This window comes from Watersipora subatra, chromosome 8, assembly GCF_963576615.1.
Source record: "Watersipora subatra chromosome 8, tzWatSuba1.1, whole genome shotgun sequence".
In the NCBI taxonomy this organism is placed as follows: Eukaryota; Metazoa; Bryozoa; class Gymnolaemata; order Cheilostomatida; family Watersiporidae; genus Watersipora; species Watersipora subatra.
Genome location: NC_088715.1, coordinates 401,600 through 427,346, shown reverse-complemented (window position 1 = coordinate 427,346; position 25,747 = coordinate 401,600). Strand labels below are relative to the sequence as shown.

Genomic DNA, 25,747 nt, shown 5'->3' with positions numbered 1-25,747 from the left:
AAACGATTACTTTTCAGTACTTCTACGTTGATTACAGAAACCTTTGACAATTGGACAAAGCCATGGACTGGTGAAATGTGCACGTCTTTCTTGTGAAATGCGCACAACTTCATGGTTCTACTCATGTCCTTATCAGCGTTTTGTTGGCCGGTCTTGATTTTGATTAAAAAAGGCTTGTCAAGTTTTTATCACGATTTTAGGCCAAACTAATCTGTCTATTTATGTATAATCCGATCAGATGGGTCAGTTTTAGGATATTGCAGAAACTTTTCAAATACTTAGTAACATATTTAAATATGTTTATACGTGTTTAGTATCATTATTAATTATTATACTTGAACGACTCTACACAAAAATGGTTAATATTTTTGATGGGATTATTGTACAAGGGTTTGATAACGGCCGTGGACGGATAATTTTCAGGAGTTGTGTGCGCATATGCATTTATCATTAAGCTCCCAAACATTTGCTTCGCTCGTGTTTGGTGGGGTAATTGACAAGGTTTAATGATGGAGAAAAAAATAAATATATTGTATTCATTGAAAATTTTATTATTTTTTATAAGACAAACAAGACAGAACAGGACACTAAACGTCAAAACAAGTGAATTACCTACACCAAATTACTTTTACTAGAAATGTAATGTCCCACAGGGGGTTATAGTAAAACACAAATTGTTGGGCAAGAAACTTTGGGGATAAGTGAATCAAAGGCTATGTTATCATTTCATTATTATTATCAGTTATTATTATGGTACAAGTGCAGCTGTAGCCTGTGGTCTGTTACAGTTACAGCAGGTAGAAGCTACATTCCAAGCTGCTGTGACTAAAGATGAACACTTGAAGCTAAAGAACAATTTGATCCAAGTGATAGAGTTTACTAATGGCATGAGGTCTTGTATTAATTTGAACCAATTGTATGAGGTTTTACAGTAAAGTTAACCAATAGCGAAGAGTGGTTCATGGCTGTAACTACTATTAGGAGGTCTTACAATATTTCCAAGACTTTGTAATTAGGTAGCCAAACTTCAGAAGATTTTTCATTCAGTAGTAGTCTTTTTACACTGTTGTCACACTATACACTCTATACTCTAGCTGCAGTTGTTTTTCCTTTTCCTATCTGGTAATTGTCTTTCCTTTGATAGGGCTTAGTTTTCTATAAATAAATATTCATGGGAGAAAGTGTGGTTGAGAGAGAGTATGGGAGAGAGATGAAGAGAGAGAGAGTGTGGGAAAGAGAATGTGCAGGAGAGAGTGTGCGGGAGAGAAAGTGTTTGGAAGAGAGGAAATGAGAGAAAGACGAAAAGGTTGAGAGAAACGGGGGACAGAGAGTGGAAAGGAGAGAAAGGGAAAAAGGGAGAGAGAATGAGTGGGAGGGATACCGAGAGAGTAAGCGGGAGAGAAGGAGTGGGAAAGAGATGGAGAAAGAGGGAGCCGAAGAGAGAGTGGGAGCGGGAGAGAGGGGGAGCGGGAGAGAGGGGGAGCGGGAGAGAGGCGGAGAGGAGGTGATGAAAAAGAAAGTTGAATAAATAATAGTCAAAACAATAATCAAAGAATAAAGATTGGGTTGTGACAAAAAGTGAACAGACAGACAGACAACAGCCAATAATTTTATAGATAAGGTAAAGATGAACTGCATCTATTGCCAGGAAGCTAAATATCAGACACAGGCGCTTAGCCAAATACTCCGATGATGACTTCTGGTACTATAGCTGACACTCATGATGACATCTTTCTACAAGTTCTCTATAGCAGCTCTCAAAATACGACAAAGGCGGTAAAGAGGCATGATATCATTCCTTCAGATAATCAGTCAGGTGGGTAGTGAAGTGTTTCTAAAAGTATCAAAGTAAACAAGGGAAAATATAAAGTCTGAGATGGTCACTCAACCCTTTCACTGCCAACTATGTACAAATTCGGGTATCTGCCAAGAGCCAGCCATTTTGCCGAAAATTGCCGATACTGCTTCCTGATATGTAAACAGTAGTTTTTCCAATTTCAATCTCTATCTAGAAAATTTTTGTTCCATATTTTAATTTGCCAACGTTTTAACCAGCATTGCTATGCAAAAATTCATTGGATATATAATTTGTGTGATGATAAAGCTATGTGAAGCTATGATCGATGCAAAGCTAAAACGATCTTCCATGTTTCTTACTCTTACAAAACTATTACTTTCACCACTCTCAGAGACAGCGCTGCTGCTTTAATTATCTGTATATTAACGAAAATATGAATCTGAATTGGCTATAATGTCATCAACATAACTAATTAAATGTTTTCTGACTCGGGTGCGGTAATTAATGAACTCACACAAAAAACACATTCGTTTTTAAAATATAAATTCTCAAACAAAAGTTTAAAATTGCTTTGTTATTTTAAGCTAATTTTATAGACAAATCTTCGGACAACACTGTAAAGTTCATAAAAGTCTTAAAAAATGTGGGTTATGTTGTCAACGAATAATAAAATTAGGTAACTACTCAATTGCTGGAAAAGTCGCAATAATGCGTCTACGGCAGTCGTACCACAAAAACGCATTTATGCACCTACGGCAGTGAAAGAGTAAATGACTGGCTCACTAACAATGACTCAGGGTTATGAGACTAAATATACTTGCAATATATCGGAAGGCATGGAGCATATACATACAAAGTCTGGCTGAAATCAGTCAAACTTCATAATCATATGCTACGTGCTTTCGAGTGTGGAGAACAAGGAAACTCATGGTGTCTGGGCAGACCAACGAACACACACTCAATGAAAAAGTTGGGTTTGTTAATATAATACTAGATACTATATTAATATAGATATTAATCTTTTTTTACTAAGATAAGAGTCGTGTCTGCCTCCCTGCAACCACGGCTGCTGGCTGTGAAAAAAACATTGCAGCTTATGGGATTTGAACTCCTCACATTTCGCTCGACAGCTCATCACACTTTCAAATGACCAAATCTGCCTTCTAAAAAATTGGAATAAATGTGCACACACTTGTTCTCTGCACTTTATTGGAACACCAGACAATCTCTCACAGCACCCTGGACCACCAGAGCGCTAGTGTAGGTAATATGACGGAATTTCATGTTTAAAATGGGAACGCTACAATTTAACAAGTGAAAACACAAGCATTTACATCCACCTTTGTTAGACACTAGTAGCAGTTTCTCTCAAACACTTCCTTGGTTAGCCGTTATTTTCAGTGTTTTAATCATCAACTGCTGGTGTTGTTAAGTTAAACACTCCATTGCCCGCAATCACTTCATAGTTGTGTTCTCTTAAATATGGAGCTAGTTTTAAGAATTATAAAGAAATGAGTTGATTAATATAGCTGACTAACACTTGCCAGCTAGCTCTAAGGCTAAAGAGCCAAGTCACTTTGTTAATTCCATTATAGTTTTTTGATAAAAACTTTTCTATATCTTATAGTACAGTGTATAGGTTACACATTCAGTATGCGGTGCATGTTATTTCGATCTTAAAGGGGAGTTAAATACAAGCAAACTAGGATAACTCAAACTTCACAGGACCGAACAGTAATATTCTAAAATGATAACAACCGTATCGGTAGTCATTGGGCAAAAAGCTGTTCGAGTTAACCAAGTTGAGGTTGAGTTATCTAAAGCAATTTATCATTGCGAGGGAACAGATCAAACAAATCCGTTCGAGTTAACTATGTGTTCGAGCTATCCGAAAACAAGTCATCTGAGTTTGACTGTATGTCATCTACATATGTAATCCCAAAAGAATTATCTATTATTTAAAGTATGCCATTTTCTGTTGTGGTCTTAGTTTTAGCTGTTCTTATCAGCGTAGTCTCTATGAGTCATATTTGGTTGTTCTCAGTCTAGAACAACCGAATATGACTAGAAAAACTAGAACAGCAGTCTAGTCCCAGTTGTCTTCTCCAGACACTGTATACTTTGCTATACTCTAGGAAAAAAAGCCAAGTCATGCCGTTCTCTAAAGCTGCCTCTCATATTCTAGGGCACCTTTTGGTTGCTTCAAACACCGTCTCATATGCTTGTGTCTCATATTTCTCATATGTTGGATACTCGTATGTTAATATATGACTGTATTGATAATACTCATCATAATAATCTACCTACTACTAACTATTCTCTTAGAATCTATAATTTTTATTAATCAATCAACAACTGTTAATTTTCAAAAGATGATTTTCAACCAACTCCTCTAGTTTAGCCTGTGTACCATAAACCTAGAGAAGACAAGTGTACTCGATACCAGATAGTAAAGTACTTGAGGCTGTAGCTAGGAGGCTAGTAGCACTAGTATTCCTTGTGCTAGTACCTCCACCTCTGCAATGTGGATAGTAACTATTGGCTATTTTGTTAGCTCATATTGATTGGTATTTAGTGTATAGGTTGTTTGTATACTAAGGCTAGGAAATGAGTGTATGTATGTTACCTAATTCATATCTTAATAAGGTTCAATATTTCCTGTGTGCTTAAAGGCATTGCTACATGCCAGACAAAATGTGTCTTTTCTGTAGCCAACCTTTGGAGACGCATTTAGAGTGGAATAAACTTGGAATCATTTGGAAGAGTGCCAATTGACCAATTGAGGTCAGTTGCAACATGCCAAATGATTTAATTAGCCAGTAGCCAATAGAGATAAATACTGCCGTGAGAGGCACTGTGACTGGCTTGAGAAGGCTGGATTGTGTCTGACACCTTGAGAAGTCGCCAGACACAATCACCAACATTACATGCTGCATTTTTGAGCTTCAAAATGCTGGTTTTGATCGTAGAATGAGGAGGACGAACTTACATGATTCCCAGTAGTGGTCACACAACTCCCAATTGTTTGTAGCTGACGAGTTCACACGCTACAACAAAATTGTCCGAGTTTTCTATATAAGCCTGTTGCGCTTTTAGCTACAGAGGGGCGCATGTTTTACATCGCAGCTGACACTTTCTATTCAGCTGAGATGTAAAACACAGTTAATTCACAATGACTACATACAGCTGACACTATTAAAATGCATTCAAGGTCAAATGTAAATCTTCCCCTTTCAATTCACAATGACTATTTATCGTTAACGAAAAGTTTAATACAACCATTGTTGAGTTTAGCGATGACTAACTCGTCTGAGAACAGAGAGTTCACCATTTTGGAAAATAACTCTGCATTTAAAAGACAAACTTCCCACAACTTTTGGCATTTTGAAGTATTTATAAAATGTTTGTGTTTTAACGTTTTAAAATAAACATGTTTTAAAATGTTTTTAAAACACACACGTTGAAAACAGAGCTGCGTAGAAATGCTGTAAGGACGTCATTGATGAAGAGGATGAAACTCCAACCTCCGGTCGCAAAAATTTGTGCAATAATACAAATATCGAAGTTTACACCATACGCAGTACGTCGTTGTTGATATGATGTTTTTAATAATACCCCTCCTTGAATCGGAGGTTTGAATCGCTTCGAAGAATTAAATATTCTACTTTTAAAACCATTCATACAGTACGAAGATAAAAAATCTGTCAAAAATTGATGTTATGTAACAATAGTGATTGAGAAGGCATCCAATGTTTCTATAGAAAAATTGATTGTAACATAATCATGAAGACGCACTGCAGGTTTCCTATAGTCAAACTCCCTTGCTCCCTTACATAGCTGATTCTGTGTGTTGAATTCCTTGCGTGTTAATAAAAATTTATCAATGTTGTCTCGTAAATTATTGTTTTGAATTTCTTAGAGCTATGACGGTGCAGTGATTTCCTATGTTTATTATTTATAGGTACATGAGGGTATTTGTAGAAATGTCTCACCGCTGCTCTACATCTGGCTGTATTCACCTTGATTTCTACTATTACTTCTATGGATCATCTATACATAGACTTGAGGTGAGTCTAGATCTATGTATTGGTAATCTTGTCCATCCATCCATAGCCACAAGTTAAGATTGGAAAAAGATTACATCATACAAGATTTGAACTCCTGATATTCAGCTTGGTAGGCTGACTCTCTAATACTTGGACCAATCTACTACCCTTTGAAATATCAGAATAATTACACAGACAGTTATTGTTTGTGCTCTATCATCACACCTGATAATTTCTCACAGCACACTAGACTAGCTGCCTGGGTGCCAGTTTGATATAATTGTGGCAGACTTTCTTGTTCAGCCTCCACTGAGTTTTTTCACAACCTTTGTAAAGGATAACATAGGATAACAATTGAGTTATTCGTGAAAGCTTTGTAAAGGAGCACGTGGAACAATCTACCCTACCAATTGTTGTTACGTACACAAATACGGTCATTATTTTTATTGGTTATTAGCACATGCTAGCTAGTTCTGCGTGACATAATAGAACTTCAATCCATCTGATTTGATTGGCTGTTACAGAGGATCAGCCATTTGTAAACTGAACCAGTACAAACAACAGTTTGGCTGATTTCTTAAAACATTTTTTTATCTAATCAAAACTGCTAGGCGGATTGCTAGCCCTATGTGCACGACTCCTGTACCATAAAGGGGGTAAATAGGAAACTATATGCAAATCCTTTGTTTAGTCATGCATATACCTCTAAACTTGAAGTTATCATCTCCCTGCTACTCTCAGTGATTAGTGATCAACACTCTAGTTATTTTATCTATGGCTCATGTACAAACCTCAGAGTGCAACAAACACTCTTATAAAATACAAAACCATCATTAGCCAATTTTATATCATGGTTACTTAACAGTTTATGTATCAGAGTTATCTTGCCACATCTTTGGCTTTAAACAACTATTGGAAAGTTTTATTGTTGTTTTAAAATGGTGTTAATAATAAAAAATTGTTTAAATTATCATTTTTAATCCAATAATTTAACAATTGTAAACAAGTTCACCAATGAGAGAATTTAAACTATTAGTCACATTGAAATTGCAAAAATACTTCTTTTTGTCATGTTTTACAATTCATGTATCATACCAGCCTGTTTTTATGGGGATAATTGATAAAGCTTCAATATATTTTATTTATTTCATGTGTTGAAAGAGGTGTGACACAAAACAGTCTTAGCAACTATTGATACTTAACAGCGGGGTGACAACTTCTTCTAAATTGGATTCGTTAGGACATGAAATAATATCAAATAATTATGCATGTATGTGCAAACTATGGTACAGGTCAAAAATAATACAATAGCCTTTTGTTATCATTATATAACCTACTGTTAACTAGTAGAGTGGATGCCAGAACCAAGGCTTCATTCAGGTTGTTGTTATGGGTAGAGCGCTAAAGGTCATTGATATGTTTGGAGCGCTAGAGGTCATTGCAATGAGTGAAGTGCTAGAGTTCATCGTTATTGGTGGAGCACTAAAGGTCATTGTTATGGATGGTGCGCTAGAGGTTACGGTTATGGGTGGAGCACTAGAGTTCATCGTTATGGTTGGAGCTCTAGAGGTTATTGTTATGGGTGGAGCGCTAGAGGTCATTGCTATGGGTGGAGCACTAGAGTTAGTTGTTTTGGTTGGAGCGCTAGAGGTCATTGCTATGGGTGGAGCACTAGAGTTAGTTGTTTTGGTTGGAGCGCTAGAGGTTATTGTTATGGGTGGATCGCTAGATGTTATTGTTATGGGTGGAGCGCTAGATGTTATTGTTATGAGTGGAGGGCTAGAGTTCATAGTTATGTTTGGAGTACCAGAGGTCATTGTTGTGGGTGGAGCGCTAGATGTTATTGTTATGGGTAGAGCGCTAGAGGCCATTGCTATGGGTAGAGCGCTAGATGTTATTGTTAGGGGTGGAGTGTAGAGGTTATTGTTATGGATAAAGCGCTAGAAGTCGTATTTATGGGTGAAGTACTAGAGATCATTGTTATGGGTGGAACGCTAGGGTAATAGTTACATAATAATACATAGCGCTGGAGGTCACTTTTATAGGTGGAACGCTAGAGGTCATTGTTACTGATTGAGTTGTAGAAGTCATTGTTATTGGTGGAGCACTAGAGGTCATTGTTGTTGATGAAATGCTAGAGGTCATTTTTATGGGTATAAATACTCGAGGTCATTGTTATGGTGGAATGTTAGAGTTCATTTTTATAGTGGAACGCTAGAGTTCGTTTCTATGGGTCAAGCTCTGGAGATCATTTTTTGAGTGTTTTGCTAAAGGTTAGTTCTACCATCCTCTATAGAGCTATTTTCTAAAGCTGCTTTCAGTGATATGTTACTGACGCCGTGATTAATGTATCAATGAACTTGTGCCCTGGATCATGGCTTTTGTTGATTTATCATCCTTTAACCCCCATATCCATTGTCACCAGACCAAACCCAACTCAGTTATCATGTATTACTGTGTACCCAACTTAACATAGCTTAACTTAGCTAGCTTACCTATATGCATGTAATTACATATATAACTTCAATACATTAGCCTTGGGTCCTAAGGTTGATAACGACATTAAATGAAAAGGTAAGACTTATAACTATGAGCATATCATAACAACTAAATACACTTAAGTTATTGTAAGCAACTATAGTTACTAATGTTAACATATTATTTTGTCACGAAATTTTAATATGTTCAGTACATGTATGAAATTTAAGGTCTTTTTCCAGGGTTTTGCATTAGATAATTGCTATTTGGGACATTTTCACCCTTCGATGCCAAAACTGGAACAGATTAATGTCGTATGGCAAGGGTCTTTTGTGGTTCCATTGAACTGATTTTTGATGTTGCGTTTCTAGGAATCCATAAGCAAGCATTTGTCCCAATATATGCAATGATATTAAACCTGGTTCCCATATACATTACCAAGCTCCGGCGACAGCACCACAGGCTATTAACAGTGAAATGGGAACCCACACGGCGGGTACCGGCGGTAGTTGCCGGCAGCAACGCAAGATTTTAGCGCTGTTCCATTTTCTCAAAAAGCCGCAGGCTAAGTCTTACTGACAATTACTGTACAGATGAAAGTCAACGTTATAAAAATGGCATGCAGGTCGTAAATCTTTAAGCCGTTATTAGCGAGCCTAGCGTCGCAAGCGTTTTGTGCGCAATATTACCGCCGGAGTCTCGAAATCAATGTGGAAACCAGGTTTTAATTTTTCACTTGTCCTGGCTGTGTACCACTGTTCTATAAATAGCCTGGGGTGACTAATTCCTATCCGGTTAGCTGGCCTGATTACTGCTTGGTCATTTTTGTAGCCTGTGGTCCAGTTGCTAGTTAAACTCTTTATTATAATGATAGTCTTGTCTCTTTTTTGTTCTTATCACAGGTAAATCACTAGTTACACCGTTTTAAAATAGTATCTGTAGTTTTCATTATCTGTTTTGGCAGCATTGCTCTTCGTGTCTACTGAAATCTCTTCTCTGAATATATACAACCAATGTGGAGCTCTGACCAGGCACTGTTCAGTAGAAAGTACCTACGAACCATGATGATGAAAAGGAAGTAGATGACAACCTCCACCATAATCGAAGCTGACGTCCGCAGTAGAGGTGAGTTAGAAGTTGATTTAGTCTAATGTGAGAATAAAGGTACAAACACACTTGGCGATAAAGCTTGGTTTCCACATGACAGCGCACGGCGCGCAACAAGGCGCACGACGTCGTGCGTAGGCCAGCTGTAATATGGAAACATCAACGCATAACGATCGCGCAACGAGCGTATGCTGATTGCAAGGATTCAACAGAATGGATCCTTGTGATGGGTGCGTGCGATGATGTATCCCACACTACACCGCTAGACCTTTTCAACCTATCCCACAATTCAAACGAAAGGCTGTGTTCCGAAGAAATCAGTCTCCTGTACGAAAGAGTAAGCCTGGTTTTCATAAGACAGCGCAATTTCGCAACGAAGGCTGTTTTTTCCGAAGAAATACATATATCTCTCCTACGACAAAGTAAGGAAATTATCCACCCTGTCCAATGCAAGCATGGCGCCTACGCGCGATATGGAAACACTGAATCGTGCCCAAGAATTGCATTGCGCACGATCACTAGGCCACGCACCATCATTGCGCTGTCATATGGAAACCAGCCTTAATTAGAACAATATCGCCCTGTGTGGCGCAAATCTGCACTAGAAATCAGCCAGCTAATACAGAGCGATAACACTAGACATTTTCATCAAAACTTTATTGCTTGTGAGGTGCATATTTATTGGTTGTTCCGATAATCCAATATGGCGTGTATTTATTTCTTATTTACGTTCACCAACGTATAACACCAACATTTGGCTATTTGGGTTACAATTGAAACATCATCGGAACGAACACTGAAATATTCATAAAATTAATAAAAGTGCTCCAGTCCTGTATGACCTAACATACAAAAATTACAAACAAACAGTTGAATTCCTACATTTGGAGTCGATCATTGCACATGTGGACCATCTTAAGAATGGTGAACTTTTATAAAGTAAACTATATATATAAAAATAGTAAAACATTACTGTTAAAAATACAGGAATATTTTTCAAATCGTGTTTTCATGTTTTCTCGTAGTGTACAATCCAAAAAAGTGGGATAGGCCTAAAAAGCTAATGATACGTAATTGTATTGGTAGTTTGTGAGTGTGCCCACGTTATCGTGCCCACGTTGTTGTTTGCTGGTGAATGAGTCATGTGTGTTTAGGCGAACCCCAGTGATATATTCACGCTCCTCATGACGCAAGCGACAGAAGTCATATTTTGTAGAAGTCATATGGTTCAGCGTACTGATAGATCATAGTGAGATGCAGGGTTCTCCCCAGGGGCGGAGGGCTGCAAATTGTTTATAAAGGTACTTCTTTTATATAGACTAGTACCCTGGCTGTTTAGTTTGCCATGAGAGATTGTCAGGTGTATTGTGTCTACACTACCCAGAAAATTAGCAACTGCTCAATTATTCAAAAAGACTTGAAGGCGACTGATGGGTGCAGGTGTTACAGCGTCGGTCTACCAATCTGAATGTCATGAAAGGGCATATTTGTAATGAATATGATGAAATAGTATTAATCGGATGAAATTGATATGAAAAAGGAAAAAAGTTGTCACTATGAACCAATAGCCTAATACTGCAGTTACGGTAGTCATTAAATTTAAACATTAAGTTTGCTTTTCCTTTGTGAAGGACCAAAGGAGTGAATTTGAAAATATTTGAGAACAGATTAGGCTATTTACATGTATTTTACTGTTCAGGTAACATAACATTCCTATAACATGTTCCAGGAATGGATTATTCACATTGTAGGAACGTCTACTGTATTGTACTGATCCAATTTATCTTAGTGCTGGTAGATGTCAGTCTATCTCTGTGTTTTACTGATCTAATGTATCTACCTATTGCTAGTCTAATCTGTGTCATGGACAGTCGTTCATATCCACATAGACCTAACTGATAGTGGGTAGGCCCATGGTTCTACGGTGAAGTATTTACAACGGTAGCCTGAGATCTTGGTAATAATAATAATTAACTTGTGTAGGTTGTGACAATAAATCGCCTGTTTGCTTCCCATTAAGTTATTATCCCATTAAAAATTCCTTTTCCAGTTAAATCCATCTCACTCAGTTCTCTTTGCTAGCAGTCAGCGGACCACAAATGTTTTGTTTTCATTTTTTAAAGATTTGGAGTTATGGCATATGTAGCATACATGAGAAGACAACTTCTGTTTCTTGAAGTCCAAGTTTTGCGTTTTCTGTATGATAACGATTTCTCAAATTGTGCCAGTGTAAAATATTTACCAAACCGAGACAGCAATACAACACCAATGTACACTGAACACTGTCAGAATAGCATAATAGGTATGCTGCCAGTTTTATGCACTGGGAGAGATTATCTTGTTCAACAACTATGAACATAATTAGTTTTAGTTGTACAAACTTTGTGATATCCAGTGTCTGAATATCAGTGTTCTATTCTTGTGCTGTGCAATCTTTTTTCTTCATACACTTAGTGTGCTTTTAGACGGACACGGCACTTATTATAGTAAAGATCAATATGAGTATATATCATGTTCATAGGCTTGTCTCCATAGTTTCTGTCAGTAACCTAGTATTTAGGTCAGACTAGTGTATCTTTGTGTTTCTTTATTAACTCTCTATGTCTTTGACTGCTGACATAATTCATCTATTAAATTACTGCTGACATACTTCAATACCCGCCTAAATAGTAGAGCAGGAACATAAACTTATATTTCAGCTTTTTCCTTCAAAGGGTGGGCTACTCAAACAAAGATGTCTCATAGTCAGAAATTTATGCTGAATTCAATTATAATGTTTCTACACCTATGTGTTTGCACATTTCTGAGCTAGGAGCACTTTCGAAATGGGAGGGGACAACTCCAAGTTTGCTTGACAAACCTTACATATCAGACAAAGCAAACTATTTTATAATCTCGAAAGTTAGTAAATGCTTTTACATGTATTTGAGATTAGGTAAGTCAACTTTCAGCGCATCTTAACTCATACCAAGGATGCAGCAAGACTGCTTGTTTCACTGTCTTGATCAGTATGTGAATGAAACCCTAGTCAGAGTGACTAAACTTCAATATGAGACAGCTAAACAGTATTCAAACAGATGGTTGACATTGGAAGAAGAGAGCATTCAATGTGAAATTACTCAAAAAGTGCCAAGCATTGAGAACTTTGATGAGAGTTCAGACTTGTTATGTCATTATGCCTGTTATAAAAAGTATTGTAACAAACTTTTTATGGAAAGAGCTGAGAAAAGACACGAGAAGAGACAGAAGAATGTGATACAGCAGAAGAGGTGAAGCTAGATATCTATTACTTTACAAATTCATGAAGATTACTCCATGATAATGGTACTTTGGTGGGAGAAAAAGAAAACGTTTTTATTTTTGTCTGCACATTTTGTGAGCAGCAAAACTAACTCTTTGCAGTTTACAAGACGTGTTATAGCTACAATTTGGGAGAAAATGTATAGATAAATTACATGTATGATCCTTCCTTGGTTTTTTGCATATGACCACAGAAACTACGCTAGATATGGCATGCTGTACTATGCAGAGATGACTGATGAATCTGAAAGTATCGAAGATCAAGGTGTATGAGACTCTTATGAAGAAGGGGTATTTTACTTATCAATCACGACATCACTGTCCATTCAGCTCTATCGCTTGTGATCAATCTATTGAGCAAACAGTTAAAAGAGACTCAAAGTCTCACAATGGAATCATAGAGTTTACCAGGAAGTCATTGGCCTCTTAATGCTGGACTCCATCTCACCCGGAACAAACAGCTGTACATACAGACATGAAGAAGATGCCAGTGCTTAGTGATTCGGATGCAGCAAGTTATGAGATGCGTGAAAAGGCATGGAAGGCTGATGAGGAAATGAGGGAAGTCATGAAAGACTCATAACAGCAAGAATAAATCCGTTTGCGTTTCAAACCACCAAGCTAGTACATATTACCAGTGGCGCAAAAGCCTCTATTGAAGTGAAGTACCTAGGATCTTGAAATGGCAAATGTGATAGGAGAGAAACAGCTTTTGGAATTTGTTCAGAAGAGATTAAGCACCTAAGAGATTGATTTCAATGCATCTATCAAGTCAAACAAGCTCAAAACCTTCACCACATTACCATCAGCTAAGAAATCAAAATAAAAAGTCCTAAAGTGTTTGCACAGATTGTTGAGAATTTGGTAGTGATCAGCCAACAGCGTAACTTGGATTTGAGAAATGTGTTATCATTCTCTCTTGGCAACATCAGCTGATCCCTGGCTAACTCTGATGGCTCTATATTGAAGACTGCTAAGTTGGCTCTGATGGCTGCTGTTGAGAAAGATGTTGCTGATCAACCATCAATTTATGTTAACCAGGATCAGCTACCAGTCTTTGACACGGTTGTGGTTGATGCTAAAGCCAAAATTCAGACCCTGACACTCCTCCAGCATTTGCAAAAAATAGTTAGTATTGGAAGCTTGTATCACACATGTGGCGTGGATTTTGTTTGTGACACATACCCTGATATCAGCATTAAGGGAGGTGAGAGAAGTCATAGACGTGTGAGAGGAAGGCAGAAGGTTGCTCTGTTTAGTCCGAACTAATCATGGCCAAAATGGTCTGAATTTTTAGCAGATGGCTCAAACAAGACTGCCCTAGTGAAATTTTTGAAGGATACATGAAGCAAGCCAACTGTGAAGCAGAAACTTGTAACAGCTTTTTCTCAAGAATGCCACATGATCAGCTATGACCTTGATGGATCAATCGCTGTAAGCCAAATAGATAATTTGACATCAGACCACGAGGAGGCAGATACGGGCATGTTATCACTTATCGCAAAGATAATGGAAGACAAACCCAGCTCAAAAGTTCTAATCAAGTGCCAAGACACAGATGTTTTTTTAAGCTGTCTATCTCTAGTGGATGAGCTGCTATCACAGAAAATCATTTACTGCTGTGGTAATAAGAAGCAGTTGAGATATGTAATCATAGGCTGTCTGTCTACCGTCTTCACAACTGAACGATGCAAAACACTGCTCGGGCTCCATGCTCTAAGTGGATCCGACAGTGTAAACGCATTATATTCTAAAGGAAAGATAACTTTCTTCAAGCTGCTAAAGAACAATCCTGAATTCTGTAACACACTGAAATCATTGGGAACAGATTTTGAAGTTGATGGTGCAATATGAGAACCTATTGAGACATTCATATGCAGATTATATGGTGAGGAGACAAATCACATCAATGAAGCACGGAATAAGATCTTCTGCTCACCGTCTTGCACATCACAATCAAACCTACCACCCATACTAGATGAGTTAAATCTCCATATACCTAGGACTGCTTACCAGGCCACGATATGGAGAAGAGCCAAGCAAATCATTATCAATGCCCCATCCCCCCAGCAACATGGATGGTTTATGGAAGGTGAAAAGCTTAAAGCTATATGGATGACAGAACAACCAGCACCTCCTGATGTGTTCATGGACACGTTTTGTCAATGCAAAACTGGATGCCAGTCTTGTCGCTTTCAGTGCAACAACACAGATCTCAAGTGTACAAACATGTGCAGATGCAGCAGCAATAGAAATAAAGATGGAGATAAAAGTAGTAATGCAGAAGACTCAGATGACTGTGAATTAGAAGGTTATTATTTGAGCGGTATTGTAACCAAAGGTGGGCTTCATGTTTGATTAGAATACATGTGTCATATCATATAAAAGACTGACTAATTGCGATTTCAATTGCATAATAAAGTACACGGTTCAACATAATAAGCATTAATGATGAATATATGTATACTAAAATATTATATATACATGGTCTTAGTCTTTAAAAATACTTTTCATTTTGTTTTGTAGATCTGTAATGATATAGGAGTTGTGGAATAACAAGGACAAACTGTAACGCTGCTACAATATCAACAAAACTGGAAATACATAATATTATATAATACACTTGTAATATTATTCTAATATTTGAATAATAAATATTTTAGTGTTATTAGAATTGATTTCAACTTAGGTTATTGCTAATTATTTAGTATTTATATGCAATTTTCGTTTTCACATTGTTGGCAGAAGCACATAAAACATTACAGACATTTGTTTAATTAAAATAATATATTAATTATAATGCTCAAAAATGAACAATCTGAGAGGTGTAGAAACCAGATATTTGAAATCAGCTCGAAATTCTAATTTAGGTACCACTCTTATCACATAGCCCACCTTCAAAAGGAATAAATCACTTTTTTGACAGCTTTTTGATGCCCTCCTGCTCTACTAAAACGACTGCCTGTAAATCAGTTGATGTTTACACCTAAGCAGATTTTGCCTTTACTGTGTTTGCTGCTTGCCAGCAGCTGTCTCATTTGGGTTCAAATGCTTTTAGAAATGAATTTAAACCGTTGATTTGGTTTGAGGTTATTTGTTTCAAGAAATTTCATGTTTTCAAGTTAAGATGTTTCAAGATTAAAATCGACAAAGCTTGATCCCGGTTATAACAGTCAGAAAAAAATGCACCAAAATGATCTCACTAGTTACTATAGTTGCTATAGTTATAGCAAGTATCTATGCTTATGACTGGCTTTTCTCATAGTAAATAAACAAAATAGTAGCTTTAGTGTGAGGTCAATATGATTTCTAATCACATTGACTTAGGATCTTAGTCTATATTCACGTTCAGGTCCTTTAGAATCAGTAGCTAAAGCAGATAACTATAATTTGTTTCATGAGGAAATCATCTTTGATTAAAGTGCAATCATGTTCTCTGCAACTGTTTTATCCCAATCCTCTTGAATATGCCTCTAAAGCCTTCAAACCATGGATTTCATATTCTCCTTTGAATCTAACTACTTATCAAACAGGTAGATAGTAGCAAGAGTTTGAATGTTGGTCCACCATGCTGAACGTTGAGTGTTTGAATCCCATTGAAAGCAATATTTTTTTCTAACCTTCAGGTATGACCTCACATAAACAGTCAGGTTTTGACGCTCATGGTTTTGCATAATTCTATTCAGTTCGGTTAACAGGACTTTAGTCCTGTAAACCGATGGGTTCAGCTATAGAACTTACTATAGCTGTGTGACTATAGAGTGGAAATTCATTGAGTATCTCACCTCTACATCTACGTTAGTGTTGGGCTGGTATTTGGTTATCTGCTCTTACCGACACCGAAGGATTCTCGGTATCCGAGGAAACCAATCGTTTTCGGTGACAGCTAGTTATCCGTGGCCGGTTTGATATCATCGGTATTTATCCGTAAAAGCCTACCAGTAAATGGACATCCGGATAGAGTTTTGTTGCGCAGGAAAATCTTTGGTTGTTATTGCAAAAACACCTCTTTGATGAACATGCTAATCTCAGCGTGCATTGGCGAATGAACTCAACAGAAATTTCCATGCTTACCGTATCTACTATTATATTACGTTACATTGATAATGCCACCAGCCTCAAAAATTTGGGAGTTCTTCTCCAAGATGGGAGGATGTATAAAGACTATACCGATGACCTAGTGACATGCTTGTTGTGTGCCATTATCTATCTGTTCTCTATTATACATAACGTTTTATCAATAACTATATTTTTTAATAGAATAAAAAATAAAAACATCTATCATGAAACTTATATTTCCATCTTTCTTTTCTTTTTTGGCCTGCTAAAACAAGGAGTCTCCTTGCCGTAACAATATAACGTTGATTAAATAATGTTTTAGCACAGGCTACTAAATGTTATTCCAAACTTTTGACTAGGTTTCTGGTTAGTTCTCTAGTTAAAATATTCGGTTCAGTCATTGAGTGAGTGAAAAGCTAATAGTTTCTGTCAGAAGTATTTCTCACAGGTAGGACATGGTCTCAATCAACCTCCAAACATAGATATGTGTCAAGAGTATTTCTGAAGTCAGATTGCAGAAACGGGTGAATCCTATAATCATTGTACTCAAGCCGGGTGGTTGATGCCGTAACCTAGCTTTTTAGTAACAGAAGTTGAAGATATTTAGTCCGATTTAGAATGATAGAGATGAGTGTCTCAAAACGCATTTTTTTTCAAATTCAAAATCTTCTCAGTCTTTGTGAACGGTAGATAAAACATTAAAACAATTTAAAAGCTCAAAAAGCGCGATGTTATCACAGGCTAGTGTTGTTATCACAGGCTAGTGTTGTTATCACAGGCTAGCGTTGTTATCACAGGCTAGTGTTGTTATCACAGGCTAGCGTTGTTATCACAGGCTAGTGTTGTTATCACAGGCTAGTGTTGTTATCACAGGCTAGCGTTGTTATCACAGGCTAGCGTTGTTATCGCGCTTTTTTGAGCTCATTTTTCTCGGCGTTCAGCCCATTAAACAGTCTGTAACAAGCTAAGAGCCAATTTAAACAGGTTATCTACCTTTCAAAAAATACTGAGATTATTTTCAGGCTGGATTGAGAGAATAATAGGTTTTAAGACACCCATCGCTATCAGACTAAACATTCCCAACTTCCAATTCTACAAAAGTTAAGACACGCCACATATCTATGAGCGGAGCTTGTTGTGCCGACCGTGTTGATTTTGAGATGGAAATTAAGACGCTGTAAAAAAGCCTTCATGAATTTGAAAGTTAGTAAACCAATCTTTATTTTGAGTACAAAATCGGAATCAGCGTGTATGATTTACCTAATATCAACGATAAAAGTTGTTCGTGACAGTTATGGCTTAAAGTTTAAACCATAAAACTTTAAACTACCGCCTCGCATAGACAGACACACATGACTCTTATCCTACTAAAATTGATTAAATTGTGAGCCTTGAATTATATTTAAAATTAATCACCAAATTGTCTTGATTTTTAATAAAAATGCAGATTAGATGTAAAATTACGTTTTTCAGTGATCCCTTTGGCTTAATATGAACATTTCAATTTTTAGTAGTTAAAAATGCTATAAAATTTCAATAGTGCAAACATTCCAAAAGCCTTGGTGCACACAGACCAGCAAAATGCATGGCAGATGCATAGTGTAGATATTGCCTCGGGCTATACACACCAGCTCTATTAAATGTTGTGTCATGCTGACAAATAAATTGACTAATGAGAATTGACATCAATTGTGTGAAGGCCAATGGTATCATCTATGAATTTGTAATTAGCACTCAGAGTGTTTGTATTCTAATATAGATCATTATTAGTGTTTCTGTAGCTATTTGTGTTGCTTTATTTTATTCAGGGGAAAAGTGCTACACTTTTACGATGAAAACGGAAATGTAAAGATTTACTCCAGTTTATGACAAAACTGGAAAAAAATGGTATGTTGAATATGTATGAGTGAGAATATCTTTTGCGAAGTAATGGGTGAAAGTGTGGTAAATAAACATGTTAAAAGATAATAAACGATAATAAATCCTAAAATGGCTACTATAATTGATTTCTATTATCTTTATTTTTCGATTATTCATAGAAAATAGTACCATATAGTCATCTAGTGCGCTGTTAGAGATCGTCAGATGAACCCGTTAAAGCACATCAAATAATTACCTGCTCAAATCATCTGAACAAATGATAGGCTTTTGATTAGCGCAGCTGTTGGAGTGTCTAACTAGTAATCCGATAGTCAGGAGTTCTAGTCCTGCACAAAGTGATTTTTCATCTTAACCCCAAACTCCGGATTCAGACTGATTTGAATAGCGATTGCCCTGTAGTTAGCCTTAAATCGCTGCTTTTTTTCTCCTGCCGCCCTTGCAAAACAAAATAACGTACATATAGGGTTGTCTTCATTGCGGTATACAGTATATACAAGTTCTATGAAATTATTGTTTGCTGTGATAGATCGTCAAGTGTGTCGACCAACCAGAGGGAATAAGTAGCAGCACCTGGTCAGAAATATTTCTTTTCCATTAATGACTGGAGCGTACCTGGCATTCTTTCTGTTATTGGGTAACGAGGGAAGGGTTTGTGTCAAACTAAGTTATGAGCATCGGAGGAAATGAGAACATATTCATGTAAGTTGAGTTGTTATTTCCTGCCTGTGCATCTACACCTACCTAATGACTATTTGTTTGTCATAATAACTGGTTTTTGTTAAAACTGAACATCATGAGATGGTTAGGAGACTATCTACATTGTCAACAGATTATAATTAACTCTCAGTGTGTTTATTGAGTAACTATTTTAACCACGAGCTGAGCCACTGTGAATACCATGAGCCGAGTAGTGTGACTTGCCACAGTGTTGGCATATGGCCAAGAGTCACATGGTACGGCTTTATTAGGGTTTGTGCCATAGATATAGTAAACCCTAGATATGCGAATAATCAAAACAAGTGAGGCCTATAATTAGCATGACGCAACTTCATGGTGATGTGCAAAGCGAATCAGCTGATCTATTAACTCCTATGGACTTAGCACTAAAAACTGCTCAATGTTTCCATAGTTTGTGCATCTGAGACTGCATATTTTATTGAAAATATGTAAAACTTATATACAGTAATACTTCAACTTACGAGTGCCCTAATGTATAAGAAACTTGAGGTATGAGCCAGCTTTTAAGCAAGTTTTAACACTAACATACGAGCCATGTTTGAGATACGAGCACATGAGTCAGTTGTCAAGTATGTCGGAGGTGTTTTATGAGAAATTGAGAACAGCATCACTCTGTATTTTTCAACTGCTCAGATTATACTTTTGTACTATGTTTTTGTGCGCGATTTTCAGTGCTGAATGATGTGAATTAGAAGTACCGTGTGTAGACCAAAAGTTTGCCAGTAAAAAGATAGATAATGCAAAAAAAAGCAAATGATAACAATTAATATTAAACGGAAAACTATTTAAAAATGTGCAAAACATGTATGCGTGATTGAGCTAGCTCAGCAATATGTCAGAAATACATCCACAATTATCAAACACAAAGATTATATTCAAGGCATTTAGTTTGCAAAAGGACTAACCATAGTTTCTAAACGACGCAGCGATCTTCTTGACTGCTGATGGAGAGACTGCTCAGGCGTTAGATGAAAGACAAACAATTGGCCGGTGGCTGCGTAACTGAAACGATGCTACGTAAAAAGGCCGGTGCTATCTATCAAGACTATAAAAAATAGACATTCGAACAAGTTGGCTAGTGGTCGTGCATTAACACTTGGTGACGACACCTGTGTTCGTCCTGATCGCAACATGTTGAAAAAGCGACAAAGGCAAACGTCCTTAGATAGGTTTCTCTTAAAACGGCCGGCTGGTCGTGAGAGCGAAACAAACGAAAAATTAGCTTACCAACGAGAAACTTAAAACTATGAAGGCCGAATAAAATTTAATTACGTTAAGTTAAAGACTAAAGTTTGCTTTTAGGTTTGCTTTTAAGTTTGTCTTTTAAGACTTGGATAAAATCCAAATTTTTCAAAGTCAACTGTTGTAATGAAGGATAACTTATCTCTCCCTCTCTGGCAAATGCTAGCATTAGCTGCTATTGTATGTATTTAATTTTACGATTTAATTAATCACATTTCCTGGAATTATTTTTTATTTGTTGCTTTTTAAAAGCATGTGGTAAGTTAGGACAATAACCAACATGTTCTTTCTGTTACAATATATTGTTTTGAGTGTTTTATTTGCATTTTTAGAGTATGGAATCCAATCAATATACTGTATATTTAATTGTTCTATATATAAATAAATTGCACCAACATGCGAGTAAATTGACATACGAGCTCAGTCTCTGAACACATTAAGCTCGTAAGTCGAAGTATGACTGTAATGAATGGATGAGAAAGGCAAGATTCTTACACACATGGTAATGAATAATACCAATGATTTAGAAGCTTCTATATCAATGATAATACAAAGAGTGACCAAATAGAAACTAAACTAATAACAAACTAATAAATCAAATGAGATTTAGAAGCAGTTACGCTGGGCCACTCTATTAAACACCCATTAGACATGATGGAAAGTAACTAGACGAGATAGTTTTGTCTAAGGTTGGTTGAACTAGATTCCTGCTTTGAAGCGGCATAGTGTATTCTGATTTTAGTATAGCGATTTACTATAGTTTTGAGTAGACTGTTGGCATGCACTGTACATGTAAAACCTTGATTGAGGTTATGTAATAAGACATATATGTTATTGTCTGTGATGTTACTTGTTTAAAAGCTCTCTGTGTGATACCATAGCTCTCCATGTGTGAACGTAGGCACTTTTCTGCAGCAATACATATTTGGCCTATCAATCTGGTCACCAATCCTCCTCTGTTTTTAACTGAGATTAGGATTATGTCATCACTATTTCTACTTCCCACTACTTCTACATCAGTCAAGAACTTGATACACTCATCACATTTGAGTTAGAAAATAATCCTCATCATCGAACTCCTCATCTTCACCTTCCTCAGCTTTTGTCTTGCTTTTCTTTTTCTTTCTAGCCCGAGAATGTAGCAAAAGTTGGCCAGTTTTTCCAGCCCTGCTCACATCCAGATCAATGCAGTTAACATTGGGACTTGGTGTGATATCTGCTTTTATGAACAGTGCTCGAAGTGCAGATCTAAAGCACTGCACATCTGAGTTATTGTTATAGCCACCCTTAGATCGTATTGTGAAAAACAGAATCTCAATGTGATCCTGGTTGATCTTAAACGTTAGGAAGTAGTTGATGTAAGGGTAATTGCTGAAAAGATATTGAGCAATGCCATGTACAGATTTGGCTGCTGACTCAAAACCAATGACGAAATGATGATGATTTTCCTATTATTTTCCACTACCAGCTTTCAGCTTGGTGTCTTTAATCGGCATAGATAGCTCATGATATTGTTGAGAACTTGTTTTGAGTTGAAGTTCTGTTTTGTTATGGTCAATTTAGGATATACCTGGGGTGTTGGGGTCTCTTCTGATGACATTTCACTAAGAATTTGGTCTTATTGTTATGTTTATGACTTAAAACTAGCATGCCAAGCATGCTTCCACTACTAAACTTATTGCTCAATTGAAGGCTTTGATGCTGTGATGCACATCACTACGACGTAACGTCGTGAAAACAACAGCCAATTATAGGTCTCACTTTTGCTCCATTGTAATGATGGCTATTTGCCAATCTAGGGTTTACTATATCTACGGTTTGTGCAAAGTATTTGATTAGTGAGTTGGTTTATTAGCCAATCATATCTGTACTTAAACAGAATGAACCAATCATATCTGTACTTAAACAGAAGGAGCCAATCATATCTGTACTTAAACAGAAGGAGCCAATCATATCTGTACTTAAACAGAAGGAAGTAGTTGAAGATATAGTTGCACCAAATTGTAGTTGATTTTATCAGACTGTTTTAATATTATTCTATTATTTGCTAATGTTTTTGATGTTTGAAGTGGCCTGACTGCTAAGATGTTTCACGATTAGAATCTACAAAATTTTATGGCTGTGAAAACTCTTCAAAAGCTATTTTTATTGCAATTTCTTAGCAATAACCAGCCGTGTCAGACGCATTACGGTTACAGAGATTTCACTCATTGTACATCAATAGACTTTAAGTGAATTATATTGAACAATAGTACTACTGAGAGGGATTATTTTATTGTTAGCTGTAATAATATTGATAACTCCTTTGACTTGGACACGCTTACAGTAGTAGGGGAAATGGCTGAAAATGTGTCTCAGTTCATTCTGCAACACATTTGTGACATTTTATGACGTATTTTGTTTAATTTTTTATGCTGGTCAATATGGCATTAAAATGTTTTTTTTTATAGACAGCATACTTTAAATTTTATGACAGTTTATATAAACCTGTGTCAGATATCAGGTTTAACCTATAGAATTATGTCTCTTTAAACAAATTAATTTGGTGGTGAAAGAGTTGAGCATAAAAACCATGTCTGTCTAAGTCTCTGGTTGGGTCTGTGATTGTGGTAAAAGATTACCGTGGACAAGACTCGAACTCATGACATTCAGCATGGTAGGCAAAAACTCAATACTTGCACCAATCAACTTGCCTTCTCTGTTTTTTATCATACAACTTGATGATCTCTCACTGCACTCTAGAATGCAGATTGTCAGGGTACTAGTAGATATTTATATTCATTCGGGAGTTTCATCGGAGGCTTTCATTCATTTTGTTATTGCAAATAACCTTAAAGAATAGAGAAAGCATAATATTATTATGCTTTATTATTCATCTTGAGGTGTTGACTGATGTTCTAAAAAAAGAATCAAGGAGATTGACCAACCAGAAGCTGAGATATAGCCAGCCAAACACAGGTCTACCAAAAAACAAAAGTGTTTTGGTAATCATCAATATATGACGTATGAAATCGACTTGTGTGTCATTGGTCAGTTAAGCCAACTAATTCGCGCTCCTACAACAATCACGACGTTTTAATTGGTTTAATCCCTGGAAGTATAGAACAATCAAATTGAGCCTAACAATCATCGCTCCTAGAAATCCGAACCAGTCCCTCTGACGTGTAGATTAGTTTTAGCATAAAATAATTACACGCATCTATTATTTCGCAACATTTCGCTATCTTGCTAGTTCAGCTCAGTTTTGTTGTTCTCCTACTTAGCTTCCCTATTCAGACTCATTTTTAGCGTTGTTCAGATTTTTTAACTATAGCTAATAAATAGAATCAATTAAATCAATCATCAATCTCGGTTATCATTTGGAATTTTCTACAAATTATATTAGTTACATCATTTATTCTATACGCAGTTATATTATTATTTTGTATAATATGCATTATGAATATTATATAAATCATAAAAAATAATCATAGATAAGATAATAGATCAATAGAAAAATCAAAGCAAAAGTTATCGTTTTCTTTTCTTATAGCAAGAGCAGCACGGTCAAGTTAGTCTTTTTAAGATTATGGCTGTAGTGAACTTCCAGTCTGTTAATAGTGACGATAATCATGAAAATCAACTGAATGCTGCAGTAGATACACAGTAGAAAAATGATGAAGGAACAAAAAGTCCCATTCCTATTTCGTATTCTAAACAAACTGCAATCGCGGATATCGCATATAGACTATACACGCGCCGTTCGTTGAACAGATGATCTTCGGAGCATATCCGTGGAGATCGAGTTAAAATTTTCAAGCACAATAGTCAAAATCTGCTCTTCTGCTTTAAAAAATCATGGCGAGGGGTTGTGGGCAAATGCCTTTACCACACAATGTTTGGATGATTTTCCTGAGAAACCAGAGCTAGTATGTAAATTATTTACTATCGCGAGAAGCGTTTCACATCTCGTAGCCAAAACAATCATTATAAGTAACGGCGGTAAGGGTGCGCAACTCCGGCATATGACCATTAAGTCGATTTTATATGTCATAGTTTTCGGGATTTTCGAAGGGTTTTCCTCTGATTCTTTATTAGGTAGACCTGTGTTTGGCTGTCTATATCTCAGCTTCTAGGGGGTCAATCTCCTTGATTCTTTTTTTAGAACATCAGTCAACACCTCAAGATAACTAATAAAGCATAATAATATTATGCTTTCTTTATTCTTTAAGGGGTCATTTTTTAATTTTAAATTATGAGCAGGTTTTTTAATTGAAATTTTTATTAATCGTTTTAATTCACAATATTTTTTAACGCAATCACAGTTTGTTATTAAAAATCTGCTATAAAATGTAATTTAAAACTTTGAAAATTTCATTGTTGTTATATATAAACTTTTTTAATTCATTGAAAGGTTTAACGTAATAAAAAGGCAATTTTCCCTCTAAGAAACTGCCCAAGGCTTTACTGTTTATTGTTACTTCCACAATTTGCACATCTATACATATAAAGCGGCATCCTGCAGCAGAAGGCAACTCTTTTTACAAACCAACTTTGACCATCGGGCCTGTTAGTACCAGAACAATAATCAGTGCAGGTATTAGTGTGGCAGCTAAATTATGAGTTGTGAGTTCAAATCCTATGTGAAACAATCCTTTTTTGGACATTCAAGCCTTTCTTCAGTCAGGCGGATGTACATGATTCTTATTATAGTTAAGATTATGAAATACATACGCAGATGTCTATAACCAGCTAGATTGTGTGGCCCCTTTGTATAGAAAACAAGAGAGTCCAGGGTGACTGATTGTGTTACAAATGCAATATTTACTGTAATGGAAGTCGTGTCTGTTTGAATCCAGGGTTGGAGGTTAGGATAAAATACTGCTATAGATATGACTTGAACCCTGGACATTCAACTTAGTAGATCAACACTCTAACACCTGCCCCAAGCATCTGCCTTTAGTCCAGTGCATGTGATGCTGAATTGTTGAATTTTTTTTAGTTTAGGAAACCAAAATCAGAGCAAGATTTGATTGTTCTAAAAAATAGTTGTAATGTATGTCTTTAAAAATTCATGTTGTCGGAATGGCCAACCTTGCCAATACTCAATCAGCGTCAA

The 25,747-nt window shown here is 36.5% G+C and overlaps 1 protein-coding gene and 1 long non-coding RNA gene across 2 annotated transcripts in view; one reads left to right on the top strand and one right to left on the bottom strand.

Annotated features, from left to right (window-relative positions):
- LOC137401912 (nestin-like) overlaps window positions 1–25,747 on the bottom strand; it is a 1,051,237-nt gene that overhangs the window by 700,267 nt on the left and 325,223 nt on the right. The window lies entirely within an intron of this gene.
- Window positions 1,683–9,436, top strand: LOC137402087 (uncharacterized). The gene is made up of 3 exons (XR_010979451.1): window positions 1,683–1,816; window positions 5,760–5,865; window positions 9,287–9,436. It is a non-coding gene; the product is annotated as an uncharacterized lncRNA (long non-coding RNA).